This window comes from Furipterus horrens, unplaced genomic scaffold (genome assembly GCF_987537825.1).
Source record: "Furipterus horrens unplaced genomic scaffold, mFurHor1.1.pri manual_scaffold_3, whole genome shotgun sequence".
Lineage (NCBI taxonomy): Eukaryota > Metazoa > Chordata > Mammalia > Chiroptera > Furipteridae > Furipterus > Furipterus horrens.
Window position 1 is genome coordinate 177,867,580 of NW_028327173.1, and position 14,560 is coordinate 177,882,139.

Genomic DNA, 14,560 nt, shown 5'->3' on the forward strand with positions numbered 1-14,560 from the left:
TCTAAATGTTGGATATATTTGGTCATTGCAAGTGACTTATGCAACGAAGATGTTGCTCAAGCACTAAAGCAGAAAAACACAAGCTGGCCTCAATTTTCTTTAGGGTGCATGATCTTTCAGATGGGAATTTCCCAAATATAGGCCTCTCTCCATAGATTGTGCTGCAGTGTTGGGGGAGGAAAAGCTACTAAACTTCCCCTAACTCTTGTCCCTGCCAAGTGGAGATGAGAAAGCCTGTATCAACTGCAGACTGGCCTCCAGCACTTAAGGGTTGTTGATGGGGTACTCCTTCCTCCATTCTCTCCCTTGGCCACTCTGAAGTTGTACTGGTCTCCTTTCAGTTCCTCGAACACCCTCACAGCCTTTGGAATTCCCTGTCCCCAGATATTTCCACAACTGGCTTCTTCTGTTCCTACAGGTCTCAGCTCAAATGGCGTCTTCTCAGGAAGGCCTTTCCTGCTCACCAAACTAAACAAGCAGTCTCTATTTCTTGGGTTAAGTCTCCCAGAAGTGAGCCCTGAGATAAGGATTCATGTGATTTATTAAGGACACACTGCCTGGGGAAACCGGTATGAAAATGGAGGACATAGAACAAGACTTCAGAAGAATCCACACAATGATGTGAATTGAGGAAGAGTCCAGCCCCAGCTTGATCCCACGGGAGCTCTGGTGTAAATTGGAACTAAAAGTTTGTCTGGACTCACACTCCTGCACCAGTGAGACATTGCATAGGGCTGGCCGGAGGAGGGCCATGGTGACATAAACTCCCAGCATTCCCAGCTCTTGCACCTGTCTATGAAGTGATTCCAGCTGCCCAAAGGTTGGCCTTGGAAGAGAGTCATATGCTGAGCATTCCTTGAAGAATATCTATTTGTTATGGAATTTTTTTAAAAAGAAACATGAGAAGATTTAAATTGAGATTTGCATTCAGCATGTCTGTTTTTCAGAGATCCAGTCAAGAACAAAATGGCAACTTAATATATAAGTCTTTGCAGAGATGTTTTCATAGTTCCCAACACTTATTCCAAGTACACATACTGTTTATTTAATCCACATATTTCTAAATCTATTTCTGATGTTGAGAATTGACTTTAATACAATCAGTTTCTCAGACATCTGAGCTGAGACCTATATGAGCAGAAGAAACCAGTCATAGGAAGATTTGGGGCCAAGTGTTCCAAAGGCTGAGAGGTGGGAATGAGCATTGGGCACTCAATGAATGCAAAGGAAACCAGTGCAACTTCAGCGTGGCCAAGGGAGAGAATGGAGTTTGGAAGTGTTCCACAGTAACTGAGATTCTGACATGGATCGTATTCAGAGAGAACCTCCAAGGCAGTGGTGAAGGACCCCAGGACAGACCTCCTGAGCTGGGGGCCAAATGAGGGTTACAGATTTCAAGAGTCCCTCAATCAGCTATAGTGGAGGGCAGGCTAAGTCAGCCATAGGGCAGGACCACAGCCTGGCCAGGGCAAAAGGGAACAGCCACCAACTTTAGCCATCTTTGCCAGCAGAGCAAGCAGCACCCAGGTGGACAAGGGACATGGGCCTGAAGACCAGAAGAGAAAAGGATATCACCCCCAAATAGCCTGGTTCTCCCTGTTGCCCAAGGGTTATGGAAAGTCACTACCCCCACCCACCGCATGTTCCTAAACAACATTTTAGAAAAGCAGCAGCAGAAGAAGGGAGAGAGGATCTCTGAGAATCTTATTTTAATCCAATAGAGAGATCATCGATGCTACCTAAATTATGGGATCAGACTCCATTTGGAATTGGACTGGATAGTTAAATAATTTTCCCCAGTGAGCTTGAGAAGAAGGCCAAACATTTTAGAGACAAAATAAAGATATTACATTTTTTCTCTAAACATCCTGTTATACAGCAAGTTAAATTTGCAACCACACAACAAATATACAAAGTACTGAGCAACATACCTGCTATATAGGAAATGATTGTTAAATGATAACTAGGTTAAATAGGTCAAGTAAGAACCCCCCAAAGGCCACTGGATTCAGCAATTAAGAAAATATTGGAAGGGGGTTTGTGAAGGGAGAAGAATCAGGACAACTGTAATAGCATAATCAATAAAATATAATTTTAAAAAAGAAAATATCATTCTGTTTTGGGAGAGCAGTTTCAGCAAATGACAGGGATGGAAACTAGCCACCAAGGATGTTCAGCCTAATTGTGAAAGTCACTGAGACCACAGTGCTCAGCACAGCTCTCCGTTTGTGGAGAGGCAGGAAGGTTAGGAATAGGGCACAGATGAAGTCCAGACCTCCAGAGTAAAGGCTCAGGATTATCATGTTAGATGGAAATATCCTTAGAGGAGCTTAAATAATGTTTCTGGAAACTGACTCCAAAGCAATTCTCTTGATGAGAATGGTTTCTTTGCTAGGTGTGAGATGGTAAACATAAAAAATATACATTCCAAAGTTAGAGCCAAAAAATTCTTCATTTAAAAACAATCCTTGAAAAATTAGTTCATCCAGAAACTGAACTAACAAGGAAAATGGGGACAGACTCATAGATGGAGAGCAGATGACAGCTGGTGGGGGGAGGTACTGAGCAAAGAGGAAATAGGACGCAGGGACGTGGACAGCAGTGTGGAGCTTGCTGGGGGGAGGACGGTGTGAGGGGACTAAATGGTAACGGAAAAAATACAATAAAGGTAATTTTTTTAAAAAAACTGTGCTACATTTACACAGTGAAATACTATGCAGCTTTAAAATAAGACGGAAATCTTATGTTTTGCAACACGTAGATGGACCTGAAGAACACTATGCTAAGTGAAGTAAGCCAGTCAGAGAAAGACAAATACCATATGATCTCACTCATATGTGGAATCTAATGAACAAAATAAACTAACAAAGAAAATAGAAATAGGCTCATAGATGCAGAGAACAGTTGGAGGGAAGGGAGGTTGTGGGGCTGGGTGAAAAAGGCGAAGAGATTAAGCAAAAACAAAACAAAAGAAAAACACCTCATGGACACAGACAACAGATTACTAGAGAAAAAGGAGGGTTGGGGGAGGTAGCAGAGGGTAAAGAGAAGATAAATGGGGATGGAAGGAGGTCTGACTTTGGGTGGTGAACACACAATACAGTATACAGAAGATGTATGTTAGGATTGTACAGCTGAAACCTATATAATTTTTTAAAACAATGTCACCTTAATAAATTCAATTAAAAAAACAAACTGGAAACTGTTGAATCTCCAGACCTGAAGGAAAATGAAAGTTCAGAAGACTTGGTCTCCTCCATGTGACCGTCCTGGGAAGCTGCCACACACACACACACACAAAAGAATTAGTTCACGCTGAATACCCCCAAATTGTGGTTTTAAAAATAAAGCTTGCACCTCTGGGAGGACTCTTGATGTCCTCAGGCACTGTCACCTCCTCTCTTCCCTCAGGGAAAGCCCCACAGACCCAGGCAGAGAAGTCTCCCAATGACCAGGGCATAGTGCTGCTGCTTCTCCCCGAGCAGTGTGATCAGCTACTCATCAGCCAAGCAGTCACTCCCAGAGAAATTGTGAAACAGGGAGGCTGGTCCTGACCATCCGCACTCTTCTCTCTGGGCTAATTCTCCCATCCTTCCAATCTCACAAATACAGTACACAAAGCCCCCAGTCCCTCCCCTTGTTGCCGCGGTGTCTCCTCTCCCAAAGGTTCTTATATAACTGCTCCCTTCCCCAAACTCCAGGAGTGCCCAGGCCTGCCCTTCCCTCCCTCCCCCTCCACCCCATCCTCCCATCTCCTCCTATCTGTTCCATGATCTAGGGCTCTGCTCTCTCCTAGGGGCAAAGGTGATAATGTCTTTCAGATGGCCTGGCATCATTACTTGTAAGTATCGTGGTTACATTAAAAACACATGAAAAGATGCTGAACATCATTAGTCACTGGGGAAATGAAAACCAAAACCACAATGAGATACTACCTCATACCCACTCGGATAGCTCTAATCAAAAATGTGAAGAATAACAAGTGCTGGTGATTAGTAAAGAAATTAGAGCCCTTGTAATTGCTGCTGGAAATGTGAAATGGTGCAGTGCTGTGGAAAACAGTTGGGTGGCTCCTCAAAAATTTAAACATAGAATTACCATATGATTCAGCAATTCCACTCCTGGCTATATACCCCCAAAGTTGAAAACAGGTACTCAAACAAATTCTTGTACACAAATGTTCGTAGTAACACTATTCACAATGGCCAAAAGGTGGAAACACCCAAATGTCCATCAGCGAATGAATGGATAAACAAATTGTGTTATATGCATGCAATGGAATATTGTTCAACTACAGAAAGGAATGAAATTCTGATGCATGCTACAACATGGATGAACCATGAAAAGATTATGCTAAGTTAGAGAACCCAGACATAAAAGGTCATATATTGTATGATTCTACTTATATATGAACTATTTAGAATAGGTAAATACATAGAGGCAGAAGGCATACGAGAGGTTGCCTAGGGCTGGAGGAAGAAGGGAATGGGGAATAACTGCTTAACGGGTATGAGGATTTATTAGGGAGTGATAAAAATGTCTTGGAACTTGACAGAGGTAGTGGTTGCACATTATTGTGAATGTACTAAATGCCATTAATTGTTCACTTTAAAATGGTTAATTTTATGTTAATGACTTTCACCTCAATTTCTTTAAAAATATTTATGTCTGCTAAAGACTATTAAAAGGGGACCTAGAGCGAGACTACATGGCCTATAAATATCCTGAGAGCAGAGATTATATCTCATAAAAATTTATGTCCCTTATGGAGGCTGGCGAAGTGTCTGCTATATAGATACCTAATAAATAGCTGTAGAATGAATGAATGGGTGAATGCCCTTCTGGTACTGTATATGGTACTGGGCTGTATACAGTATTTTGTGGCAGGCTGCTCCCAGCCTTGTGCTGATCCTCAAGGGCAGTGGCCAGCTCTGCATCTCACCAGGTGTTGAGTCCCTAGAGGACTTGCAAAGCATCTGTGAACTGGAAAATGCTTTCCTGTATCTCGATACTTTGAAACTTAGTAAGAAATCTGTGCTGTTCTTTTTCTCAACTTAAAATTGCACATTTTGCTATCCTGGTTAGAGAGATGCCACTGACTGAAATATCTTGCCTCAAGAGTGGGTGATGTCAGCATCTCATTATCAAAATTTTTCTCACTGCAAAGCTTTCGTGTTCTTTTCTAGAATGTTCCAGTTTAATGCTAAGCCCCTGAAAATGCAGGGTTGTACCTGATTGCAAGGGAGAAATAACTCTGTTGCTGTACAAGGTGGCGAACTCATTCAAACCATGAAACAGTTGAATTTCCTGAAATAAGTTGAATCTTATTCCCAGGCCCTGATTTTGGACTGAATTTATTTAGTAATTTATTCAGTTTCTCAAGTCCTAAAGTCTCTTTCCTAACCCTGTTGCTTTCTTCGTTGCCCAACCTGACTATAGGTGAGATAACTTAAAAACACTTTCTGAGTTTTATATATTTTATAGCAATTGTAAGCATCATTTCCAAGCCAAATATAGGGTCAAGACAACTTCCAGTGAATTCTTTCCTTTTTCTTTTTTGGAGATTATGAACAGCTTTATTGAGATATAATTTGCATACCATACAATTCACCCAAAATACAGAGATTTGAGTTTACTGATTTGTGTGGGGAAATCAATTTGATAGTACTTTGCCCATGTCTCTACAAATATACACGTAGAAACCCTCTCGGATGACTGGTGTTAGGATTCCTGCTCGTTATGAGTCGTGCTGTCTCTTCCTCCTCCTTCTCGCTGTACCCCTCTACTCACCCATGTACACAGGCATACACATGTGCACACATACACACTGAAGCTAGAATCGTCGTCGGCAGCCGTCCGTCTCAAGAGACGATGGTGTAGCTTCTTAAGAGTCTATCTGCACCGCCGAGAATGGCTGTGCAGTCTGACTCGGGAGTGACATAGTATCTGTCTCCTCCCATGTTGAATCGACATCTTGCGATGACGCTGGAGTGTCCTCTCCAGTGAAGCTGAAGCTACAGAGCCTGGGCAGGGTGATATGGAGGGTCTGCTGTTGCCCATGCAGCAGACCCGAAGCTAGAATATACCTTTTTTATTTAAAAGGAAGATTCGTAAATATTCAAATATCATTGGAGAGAAAGTAGGCAACTCTTGGAATATCTGTTAGCAATTGTAAATGGATTCGGGGGGGGGGGTCTCATAGGGACCCCTTGCAGAGGGGGAACAGCAATTTTTCCATAGGAACTGCTGTCATGTCCCACAAACTATGTAGCTGCCTGACTGAAAAGCGAGGTGGACCCAATGAAACTACAGGAAATGGAACCCCCAGTCTGCCTCCCCTAAACCTGGACACGTTTACCCCAGAGGAGCTGCTGCAGCAAATGAAACAGATCCTGACTGAGAACCATCATCTGGAAGATGAGCACCTGGCCCCCATGTTTCTTCATTCACCCGGGGCCTTCCTGAATGTAATCCTCTTGTAATAAGGCTCCTAGTTGAACTCCCTGCTCTCTATCTGGTTCCCTGGGGGCAGAAAGAGCATAGAATTCAGCATCTAGTAAGACTCAAACTGTTTCCAGATCCAATGAGCTTTTCGTCTTTTGTTTCAATGATATGGCATTTTCAGAATTTCAGTACAAACTTATCAATCAATTAATACAACTTGGTTTCTCAAAGCCAGATATGCTATTGGAAGAAGAATTTTAATGAGAAATATACTCAAGAACTGTCACTGTGCTCTGGGAAGCCACAGCTTTCACTTGCCCTTGATAACCAAGGTTATTGCTCTTACAATAAAAATGCAGACAAGGATTTTTTTTTTCAGTTTGCCAAGCAATTTCACATACTTTATTGAATTTGATATTCCCAACTACGAATGAGATGGGTGGGACAGTTACATATTGTTATTTCTATTTTAAAAATTTAGAAATGGAGACTTAAGAGTTGTAGGAATTGGCCCAAGGTCACATATTTAGCAAAAGCACAGTGAGGGTTGAATTCAGCTTATTAAACGCCAGAACTGTAGCCCCTCATTTCTGTGCCAATGCTTCTAATCCCTGTCCCCCATTAACACCATTAAACCACTGAAATAATTCAGAGTTCTGCTGAAGTGATCTGGCTTCTTTGTGTCTTGCAGAAAGAGTTACAGTGCCCTTAGTTCTAGCTGGAGCCCCCAACAGCTTTTGCATGGAATTGGAAATATTAGAGACACAGGGGTTGGAACTAAGTTCCATTTTCAAGTTATCCATCTCTCATCTATACAGCTGTTGTTTACTGAAGGCTCTGGCAAAGAGCAGTAGGTTTCTTATCTTATTCTTGATGTGATTTGTAATTTCCTGCTATTCCTCTATCTCTTTTCATTAAGTACATTCCTCCCCTGCACATGTTCACACCCTTTCCAAAGACAGAGAGTCTTGATGGCTTTAATAGCTCATTTACTGTAATAGCTATGAGTTTTCCAGCTCCTGGCTATCCTTTCTTTCTCTCCCATAGTCCACAGTTCTCCTACATGGTGCTTTGCCTGGCAAGGTGCAGTATGTTTTCCAGTGAGTTTCCTCTCACATAGCCTTGCTTACCCAGCCGTGGCTTACTGCAGACTGCCCCGACGTCAGAGGATGCTTCCCCAGCCTGATAACCTCTTCTGCCCCATCTGCTTCCCTACTGCCTCTACAGTCCCCCGAGGTAGACCTCCTTGCCTTTTTTTTTTTTTTTTTTTTTTTTTATGGAATCAAAGGGTGTTTTTCTTTGTGAATGGGGACTCAGATAAGCGACCCACCAGGCTTAGAGGACTGCTGGGACAAGCGCCCCCACCTCCCAGGCTCACGTCTGTGTCCTGGGTGGTGGCCGAAGGACCCATGCCCTACTCGGGGTACCTCCTGCTCTGCTCATGGCTGAGTCCTTCCTGTGTGTGTGTGAGTGTGCTCCACACATGGACCCAGCTAAACATCTTCCCTAACACTGTTTGATCTGCTTAACTGCCAATGCTGGTTCTAAGTTTAAATATTGGGGAGAGTTCCACATTTGAGGAAGGATATTGGAGATATTTGGAGAACATCCCCAGAGGTTAACCTTTTCACAGAGTCAGGTGGTATCAGCTTCTTACTTTTCCCCTCTGGGCCTTGCTCCCCTGCTGGGAAAGTATTGACAGGATGGGATAGTGAAGAGGTTCACAAACACTCCTGTTTCTGCCCTTCTGGGCCATGCCAACAGGAGCCGGCAGGCCGCTACCATGCCCACAAAGTGTCCAGCATACGGCCTCCACGTGTTTTCCTTTAACCACAACTCAGCCCCTCCAGGATGGGCTCAGGTATTCTTTGTCTCTGCACAAACTCCCCCTGGGCTCCATACCAGTTTCCATTTCCCTCTGTGTCTGCAGGAAAGTCAACACTGTACTTGGTATTCCTGAGTCACCCCTGCATCATCAGGTACCAGGCTGACCAAAACAGTTCCTTCTCCTTCTGCTGATCCAATTCATTCTATTTTCACCAAGAAAATATATGCACCAATATTCCCAGATATCCATAACTACAAACTAAACCTCTCATAAGCAGCCCTTCATCTACAATTGAGTTAACCTAATAATTTCTCTCACAATGAAAACATAGCTTTCCTCTGAATAGTCCTACTAAGCTCTCCCCAACTTAAAACATCTTTTATATATTCTTGTTTCCCAATTAAGAATATTCACCCTTTGATTAAGAGGCACTAATTGATAGTTTTAAAAAAATAGTCTAAGGATATAAAGTACAGCATGGGGAATATACTCAATAATATTGTAATAAAAATGTATGGTGTCAGGTAAGTACTTGAAATACAGGGAGGAATCACTGTGTAAAATATGTGATTGTCTAACCACTATGCTGTACACCTGAAACTAATACAAATAGTATTGAATCTAAACTATGATTAAAAAATAAAAACGAAAATAAAAAGAATATCCACCCTTTTCTCACACCTGCCCACCCACCCTACCACTGCTTCATTTCCCTCATCCCTCTCTTGATCAGGGCTACACACCTTCCCACCTATATTCCTTATTAACTCTTCAGAATTGTGCTTTCTGAAGCCCTCATGACACACCACCCTGGTAAGGTAGCCATTTGCTGAAAGCTGTGCATCTGCCTATAGACCATGAATCCGTGAATTATCAGGCAGCCCAGAGCCCAGAGCCTTAAAGCTACTATTTCTGCAAAAAAAGAAGTTGCTGCCCAAGTGGAAATGAATTCCCATTGTGATACAAAACAATGATTAAGAGGCAGCTGCTGTCATCACTGCCCTGTACTGAAGCAGAAGACTTGGGTTCAGATCAGTGAAATGCATTGCCCAGATGTTCACGGCTGATAAATGGCAGAGTTGGGCCTCAAACCCCAGGCTTCGGACACAAGCATTGTGCCAACCTGCCAGTATAGCCAGCCCAGTTGCTTTGCCCCAATAGCAGTGTCACCAAGGCTTTCTATGGCTTTTCTCAAATTTTAAAATTTGCTGACCAGCCAAAAAAGAATATTTGGCTCCATTTGACCACTACATTTATCCCATAAATTAACAAATGTATGGAAAATCTTAAATAAATATACTTAAGAATACTTATGACAAAAATAAAAAAGGTAGTGCATGAATGCCTAAAAGTTAGGAAGTCCAGCATTATCTCTTTTGATCTTAAAATAACTCTGGGTGAGAAAGGTGGAATTAGGCTCAGTTTTCAAAAAAGAAAACTAAGGTTCCAAGAGGTTAAGTAATGCTCTCAAGTCACACAAGTACTGATACAGTCAGAATTTAATCTCAGGTCTGTGTGGCTCCAGAATGTATGGCTTTATTCAGGAGACCCCACTGCCCACGACCTCTCCGCACCACAACAGATGCGACCACCTTTGCAGTAAGAAGCGGCCAACGGCACTGCGCGAAGATGCAACCTAACAGCTTCAGAGTCAGGCTCCCACCCACCTGTCCCATGACCTTGGACGGATACTGAGCCTCATTTTCCTTATCTGAAAATGAGGATAACAATACCTACCTGTATGCTTGTGATGATGATTGGCATATACAAAATGTCCCATGCCAGTTACAATGGCTGTTGTCACTAATATTAGTATAATAAGGCCATTCCAGGCTTTTAGACTGAGGCTGTGAACATCCCTGGTCAGGCCAGGCTTGGAAAATGAGCTGGGCTCAGACTCCATTTTGAAAGCAGGCCTCAGGGACTCCTGCTGGCAACGGTTGGGAAAAGCAGGATCTGACCAGAGACACTTCAGGTGCCACCCAGAGGCAGGAGAGCGTGGGCAAGGTTCGGGAGACAATCTGCCTAGGACAAGTTATTTTACTTTTCTGTGCTTCAGTTTCCTCATCTGTGAAATATGAGTAATAACTAAGTTACTTCTCAAGATTAATATATTAACTTACAGTTAATATATGGCACATGATAAAGGTTATATAAGTGTTAGGTGTTTTTACTAGATCCTCTTTTCTTTCTGAGGAAGCTGGTGGTTGTGGCAGTCATATTTGTGCCAGAGACCCTGGCACTGGACCAAGACCTCAGTACTTGAAGACCCCCTTGGTGTTCGTGTGGGCATAGCTAGCACTGGACCAAAACCTCAGCCGCAAGCACGCTTCCCCAAAAAGGAGCAGCAGCCTTGGGCTCACTCAGAGGCCACATGACAAAGGGCTTTTCATCCAGCCATCATGTCCAGCAGGATATTTCTAATATCCTCTTTGGTTCCCTCCCCTTTTCAGGAGACCCACCTTTCTGGAAAACATTTGACCCCAAACATTTCTTAATTTCTCCAAGTTTCTCTTTCTCTTTTTCCCTTTTATTCTGCTGCTCTCTATTCAGGAACACTTAAAAATGCTCAGCTACGAGGAACAATCAGCACAAACAGAATCAATAGACCTTGGGCAGTCCAGCCAGCACCCCTAAACAGAAGGTAAGAAGAGTCAATGGCACTGGCAGAGGATGTAACTTTATTTAGAGTGGCCGTGACCCCTAGAAGGAACTGGAAGATTAATCTTTTGTAAATTTCATGAGCAATTCTCTTAGTTGGTAGGCAGAGAATGAATCGATAAGCCATTGGAGTGAGAACACAGGGTAGTGGGAGGAATTGGGCTGACCACCAAGGAGGTGGCCCAGGGACCCCACAGCTCCTGATGTAAGCTTAGTGTCTCCTCAGCACTTCCAGTTGCTCATCTTTAAGTGTGTAAATGCACTTGGTCCCAGGGAAAACACTACTGGCCTTTCCACTTGACCCTGAGCAAGTGTGAAGAGTGGGGGCTCCCCTGGCAGCTGTCAATGAGACCAGGTAGGGGCAAGTGCTGACAGAGGGCCACGTGATGATGCACTGAGCAGATGAGTCAGCTGCCTCTGCCTCCCATTCACAGGCAGGGAGAGATATATGTCTTAAGCTGCTATCACTTGGGCTGGGCTCTGGGACCCATCATAAGCTGTGGGCACCAGTCTGGCCTCCTTATACCCCTCAAAGAAAATCTGCATCAAGACCAGATACCATCTCTTGGAAAACAAATTATTTTTAATAATTCATTGGCTTACTGGTGGGCCTAGAGTCCCAGCAGAATACCGAGGACATCCAGAGGAGAAAGGAGAAAATTCCTGGCAGGCTGCATTGCAGAGAACAGAACAGAATCATAGGGTAAACAGGTCCAGAGGAGAGAGATGTGAGGCCTGAAATGAACTGACTGTCCCATAACAACACAGGGCAATTAACACTCCTTGGGTCTATTCCTCTCTCTATGGGTTCTTGTCTCCACTCCAGTCTGGCCTCCTCATGTCAGACAGAGCCAGGGCTTTGAACATTAAAACTAGATTTGATGATGTTTCCTACCTGCTTAAAACCTTTCCATGCTCGTGGGTTAGAGAGCAAGATTCTCACTATGCCTAGAAATTCAGGCATGATCAGCCTGCCCCCTCCCAGCCTCATCTCCTGACATGCTCCTCCTGCTCTTTACTTCGCGTCCAGCCACACTGGCCTCTCATGGAATTCCTTGCCCCAGGATCTTGTCTCATGCTGCTCTTCCAGCTGGAGTGCTTCCTCATATTTTCCAGGTTAATTCTTTTTCATTTTTCAAAGTCTCAGCCCTCCTTGCCTCACCAGACAAGTTCAAGTTTTCCTGTTATAACCCATTGCTTTCTGTAGGTTTCCTTCATAGCACTTACCAGTGCTGAACCTACTGATCAGGGTGGGTATCTGTTTAACATCTGCCTTCCTCCAGAGACTTGTAAGTTCCATGAGAACAGAGAACTGGCCAACCCGATGCCTCATGCAGGGCAGATGCTCAGTAATTATTTTTAAGGAGATAACTAAATGAAGGAATGACTGGACTGACCGATCCATAAAAAGTTATTGCAGGACTTGCTTAAGGTTGTACATCTGGAGTCCAAATTCAAGTCAATTTAAGCCAAAGCTCATCCTCTACACAACTACATTTTCCCTTGCAGTTTAAAAATTCTTTGAATTTATGGCTTTGTCCTTGCATTTTAATATTCTCCAGAAAAATAATTTATATTTAATATGGTTAGGCTAACGGCATTGAGTGGCCATAGAAACCAGGGTTACACAATGCTGGTGGCCTGTTGGGGTGACAAGGAAAGGACAAGAACCTATTGGGCACCACTTCTACAGGCTGTGGCCCGACCCTGACAAACTGCTCTGAGGGAGGGACTCTAAACCCTGATTAATCCATGTGAGAGGCCCGGGGTGGATGGGAGTGGCTGGGGACCCACTCTCAACCCTGCTCCTGGCTGAATTAGGAAAAGGTGTCCCTTGCTCAGGATATCCCTGCCACCCGCTGAAAACTATATAATCCTATATGACACCTGGATGCTTATAATATATATAGGGCCTCCCCTGGAGCCATGCCAAGCAAAATGTGTCCAATTATATGCAGCAGCCCCAATGGACTAGAGGGAAACTTAGGAATTGCAGTGCTTCTTTGTAAAAAGAAAACTTAGGTGCTGGTCTGTCTCCTCGGAGAAATTTTAGAAAGAGCTTCTCCCACCCGTCCTGGACATGTTCTTCCCACTCCCACCAGGCTGCTGCAACTTCTGGTGGCGCCCTGCACAAGCCTCAGAACCCTTTGTTCTCCTGTTCCTTGAACGTTTGTCATGCACCGATCCTGCCACAGGCTGCGTGCTGAGGCAGACAGGACAGAAATGCACAGGGCCGTCTCTTTCTCTACTGAGCAGGGAACAATGGGAAAAGAACACATTGTGCTCTGCAGTGCTGTGGGCTGCCAGGCTAACCCAGATTCATGTACCCTGCAAGGAGAGCGGGCGGGAGATGCTCCCAAGGCAGTCCTTCATCTGGAGCTCCTCACCTGGCTGACTGATGTTCCATAGAAGCTCTGACCGCTTCCCAGGTTGAAACTCAGGATAAACTGCTAGCCTTGTTTGCTTTGGGCCACGAGGATTCTTCCTGACCCTCCACGGGCTGGTGGCTGCTGGACAAGGGAGCCAGTCCAGCCTACAGCTGGTCAGGGGCTCAGCGCTTCTCATCCCATGACAGGTGGCTTGCTGGCCTTTAAAACCATTGCCTGGGATGAGACTGGCTGGCCCGGGTAGAGCACAGATGGAGCCTTGAGGGCGGGGCACTGCAGGAGGGCATCCTGCTTCTGAAGCTCCGTGCTCACAACAGCTCAGCTCCACAGCCCAACAGCACGGTCCTCACAGCTGCCCCTGGGGCTGAAGACTCCTAGAGGAAAGGAACTAAGGGACACAGGCTCAGTAGCTGGTCCCCCAGTGCTGTTTCCTAACAGGCAGAAAAACCCAAGCTGCCACAAAACCAAAATGAGCTTCTGACTTCTGCAGAGGGAGTCAGCCTGTCAGTGGTCAGTGTTACAGAGGGCTCCCAGCAAACCCACAAGTGCCAGGGTGCTGGGAACAAAACAGGTGACCTGCGGCCCATCTTTGAGGGTGGGGGGCTGCCCACACATCCAACTCCCAGAATTTTTATTCTAGCTCCTCCTTAATAAACATAAAGACTGCTCAGGAGCTATTGGACTTGAGCATTTACTGAGACAGTCAGACTTTGAGGAGATTTTATCCTCCTCATTGGGAGAGATGAATCACCTTCTTGGTAAACGTGATTCTGATCTCAGCACTCTGCAGCCTTGGGAGGAAAGACAGGAAGCTATCTTGGATGGAAGTGAGGGCTCCGGGGGTGACGGGTAACCCACTGTGACAGGCCACTAGCCTCCTGTCCCCACACCACCATGTCCAGCTTCTCTGCAGAAGTAACAGAGCAGGAGGAGAAAGCAAAGTGGAGCAGAGAGGAAAGAATGATATATCCAGATCATGACTTGAATCTTCCCCCCAGGAAGCAAGATTCTAGAATTTTTTAAATATCAAAGCTTTTGCAGAAAACCTAGAACCAAGACCTCTACAAGTATGGAACCTACTTTTCTAAGCCTAATCAAGCAAAAACATCAAACCTGGAAGTTTACCGTGGGAATCAAGAAGGTTAAAATGGTGGTTCTCACAGTATTCTTATCTGTGACCTCAATGCACCTAACCTACCACTTTTCTTATGGGGAAGGTGTTTTCTTCGGTCCCTGTGGA

General features: G+C 44.4%; 1 long non-coding RNA gene across 1 annotated transcript in view; it reads right to left on the reverse strand.

The window, feature by feature from the left end:
• LOC150016827 (uncharacterized) overlaps positions 1–13,381 on the reverse strand; it is a 32,718-nt gene extending 19,337 nt beyond the window's left edge. The window contains exon 1 of the long non-coding RNA XR_016510071.1: positions 13,321–13,381. This is a non-coding gene — a long non-coding RNA (uncharacterized LOC150016827). The remainder of the gene's footprint in view (positions 1–13,320) is intronic.
• Positions 13,382–14,560: the final 1,179 nt, after the last annotated feature.